The sequence below is a fragment of the Mus pahari genome, chromosome 3 (genome assembly GCF_900095145.1).
Source record: "Mus pahari chromosome 3, PAHARI_EIJ_v1.1, whole genome shotgun sequence".
Classification (NCBI taxonomy): Eukaryota; Metazoa; Chordata; class Mammalia; order Rodentia; family Muridae; genus Mus; species Mus pahari.
The window spans coordinates 70,708,861-70,713,253 of record NC_034592.1 but is presented as its reverse complement, the minus strand read 5'-3'; positions in this window follow the sequence as shown (position 1 = coordinate 70,713,253).

The window sequence follows — 4,393 nt, the reverse complement described above, 5'->3', positions numbered from 1 at the left end:
GTTCTAAGTATCTACCCTGGTGCCTTTTTAGATCACAAACTTCCTTCTTCCTCGAGTGATAAATTCCTATGTAGGGCAGTGACTAGCTGCCTAGATCCAAGAGTCAGCTCAAGGACTGACTACCCAGGATCTGATAAGGCTATGTATTAAGGGAAAGCACATGGATCTGTTTTCCAACTAAAGCAAGGACATTGGAACATTCGTTATACAAAATGCCACCATTCCAGGAGACTGAGTTTCCTTGAACTCTTTGCCTCGGGACAGCGCCCAGGTTTTTGGGGCCTGTTGGCGCTTGTCACTACTGGAAAAAATGTAGCAGTTCCAGGGAAGCACATGGAGGATGCCACCATTCCAGGAGACTGAGTTTCCTTGAACTCTTTGCCTCAGGACAGCACCCAGGTTTTTGGGGCCTGTTGGCACTTGTCACTACTGGAAAAAATGTAGCAGTTCTGGGGAAGCACATGGAGGATGCCACCATTCCAGGAGACTGAGTTTCCTTGAACTTTTTGCCTCAGGACAGCGCCCAGGTTTTTGGGGCCTGTTGGCACTTGTCACTACTGGAAAGACTGTAGCAAGAACCAAGTTCTGTGTCCTTGTCCAGAGGCAAACTTGGCAAGGCCCACTCTGGATCTGAGGTCAGGGCCTCAGAGGAGTTAAGGTTTTGGTTCCTGCAAACTTTTCTGGTCCCTCTGAAGAGGCTGGACTTACCAGTCCAATGGCCACCACGTGGTCGGTCTGTAAGGGGATACCTTGTGTTCCCTTTGTGCAACACTGCTAAGTTATGCTTGGGCTGGCGTCCTTCCACTGGATGATAGCTCTCTACGGACTCTGACCTATTTTCCCCTGAAAACAATACATAATATGTTGTACTTCTTAATAAGTTTCTTTGCCATAAGATATAGTTTATAAAAGACCTCCCAACCCTAGCTTTTTTATGTCCTTATCTTGGCCTTTTGGTCCTTCCTCTGAGGAGCCTGTCATTAAAAATTGACCTTCTGGTCAAGGTCTATTGAGAACAGGAATTTCAACACTTAACTCAAAAGAATTGTACAGCATATCAAATTTGAGAGTGGTCATATAGGCCCAAGGGGACATTTTTGAAGGTTTTTGTCCTAAACCATAGAAAATAACCGAAAGACAAGTGAACAGAGACAATACAAGCAGGAGTGAATTACAAATTGTGAAACTGGAACTGTTCTGCTATGTCTTTAATGGACAGTACATTATGTCCCTCAAAAGTGTCCCTCTGCAAAAAAAAAAAAAAAAAAAAAAAGAACTGAGATATCCATTCTTCCTCCCTAACTTAGGGGCTGGAGATTTATGAATATTGTTTATATATGTGTATATACATATATTCACTCAGATAATTCACCCTCTCTGGCTTCAGAGATGTACCTGAGGCAAGAAGTTAAGAGATGCCATGGACGAAGGTACAATTTTAGAACAGGAAAAATCTCTTTATTGCATATGCACCAAACTCATGTTCAGTGTGAGTATAAGAAACAGATTCCTTTCACTCCATAATTTAAAATCTAGCCAACACCTTTTACATACAGAATTTCTAAGGACACAAAGTCTTTGTTTTCATGCTTAAATACATCAAATAGATGATGTTCCACTCCTACAATTCTTTTCTTACCCTTACTTTAAAAGGTCATAGAAGACTTGGAATATGACAGTCATTGTTTGATAATCAGCCAGAATATGTGACAAATACCTTTTCTAGAGTTGCTAGGTAAGCTAAAAGCTACAAGATCGTTAGACTTACTTTGTTCCTGGAAGACCAATTAACTCAGATTTAATAACAGCACTATAGGCAAACACAATTCAGAGTTTCTTATCCCAGAGATTTCTAGCTGAAATAGTTTATGTAATGTGCAACTAGAATAAACATTCTCTTTATGTAGGTATGTCTTTGGAAAATAAGCATTTGTTGAGTAAAGAAAGAAATAATCATGAGTTAACATTTTGTTTTGGCAAATAAATGATGGCTAATGTGGTGATTTATCTCCAAAAGGCTGCATCTCTAACACCTTTAAATTTGAGTCATATTTTCCAAGTTGTAGAAAGCCCAGGTTTTCATGAGTTGAGGATCAAAGCTTTATGTCTAAAGCTAAGCACAATTCCTTGGCTCCATTGTGAAAAGTTGTTCAACCTAACTTGCAACAAGAAATAACAATTGTTGATTAATAAGGCAACACAACAACAAAAAGGAAGCTAATAGTCCATAATAAAAATGAAAGAAAAATAGTCTCTAAAATTTTTTAATTTAGCCAGCAACATATAACTTCAGAATATTGTTTACCACATTTCATCTCAGCTCCTGGAGCTTTGGGTTCTCAGGGGAGTGAATATTAATCCCTTATCCCCCAACTATGAACTCCCTCACGGGTAGGAAACATTCAAGATATCTTGATGATCAGCCTGTGCCTGCTGCAGGGGCTCTGGAAGCAACCCTGATTTAAAGAAAGCAAAGCCAGTGAGGTTTCCTCTATCCTCTGTGCACCATTGGAGCAGGTAGTGAAAATGCAAAAGGGTTCAGCTTATGTTCCAGAGTATTCCACGTCTGCCTTGGTCCCATTATGGAAATTGAATTAAGAAAATGAATTGCACTGACTTGTCCAGAGGAGAAGAGAGTAAAGAAAAGATCAAACAATGAAACTACAGAAGGAATCTGAACTCCCTTAGTGTTTTATTTGCATGTGTATAACTGAGTGTTGAGCACTCATTCAGTACTGGGCCTGTGGTGAGTGAATTTCTTTCAGCCATAAAATGAAAATTATGAACTGAATTTTCAGGTTCTATCTATCTATCTATCTATCTATCTATCTATCTATCTATCTATCAGCTATCTATTTATCAGCAATCTATCATCTATAATTTATCTCTCTTCCACACCATGACTAAAATAATAATCAAAAACTTTTTTATGTGTTCTCAATATAAACAGCATCTTTGAGATAACAGACCTGATATACATACAATCACAAAGACCATGTGACAGCAAACGTAGACCTGCATGGTTTCAAAGCAGGCAAAATTCCAGTATTGAAAGGGAAAAGAACGGAAACAAAGTCCTACCCCCTAACCAAGAAGCTATTTGTAATTGATACAGGTTGAAAAGAGGAAAATCGGTTTTTTTCAATGAAGTGTCACTGAGTCTATCAATCACACTCCATGGCAGGGACTATGCTCATGAATAGTTTGTAAACACAAAACCAGCTCCATAGATTTTTGTGGTGTGTGTGTGTGTGTGTGTGTGTGTGTGTGCACGCACAAGCACGCACATGTGCATGCACGTGTGCACACATTTCTTGATTCATTTTGCTTTGTCTGGATTTGCCATCTTACTGGAGTTTTTCCTTTGATTTTCTTCTTTCTTTGTTTTTGTTTTGAACAGGAAGTTGGGTGGCAAGGAAAGTGGAGAGAATATAGGAGGAGCTGAGAGAGAGGAAAATATTATCAAAATATATATTATATTTTTAAAATGTAACAGTAAAAGGGAAAAGAGGAAAATTAGAAAAGATATAAAATTGTATAAAATATATTTTGAGTATTCCACTGTCCATATCAAACTGCAAGACCCTTTCCTCAGTATGCAATATTATGTGGGCACTTTTCCATAATTGTATATATTTATCTTAATTTGAGAGTTCGCATATCAGCCTATAAGATGAATCTACTGTGGTTTTACTAACTTTGTTTCTGATCATTTCTTTTTATAAATCATTAGAGTGAACATGTCACCTTAAGCAAATCTGTGACCCCCATCTTACAGAAGACAAAACTGAGGCAGAAGGTATGAAGTCCTCTATGACTCTGAAGCTGTGAATGATAATCAAGCCAAGGTCAGTCTGTCCCTGGACATCTGCACAAATCTGACTTTACATGAAGCTGTGGAAGCACAGGAACTCGTCAGAGGTTTGACATTCTCAGAAATTTCAGGTACTCTTTTCCCATTTCTCTTCTTAGAATCCATCTGATCAGCAAATACCATCATTGTGTTCAGTTTGTGTGTGTGTGTGTGTGTGTGTGTGTGTGTGCACATGTGTGTTTGTTCATGTGCTTTATTTCCTGAGCTCTAGAAAGCTGTTCACACACACACACACACACACACACAAATTGTACTGTTTTAATTCAAAATCATTGTGGTACCCCTAGTTATATTTTTTACTGATTACACTGTTCTGTTGGTCTCATGGTATTTCAAAGAGCCAGAGAAGCCCAAAGTGGCAGCAGTCTTAGTGTATTATATGCCTAAAGAGACATTCTTTTTTATAATTATTATTAGACATTTTCTTTATTTACATTTCAAATGCTATCCCGAAAGTTCCCTATACCCTCCCCCCGCCCCTGCTCCCCTACCCACCCACTCCCACTTCTTGGCCCTGGC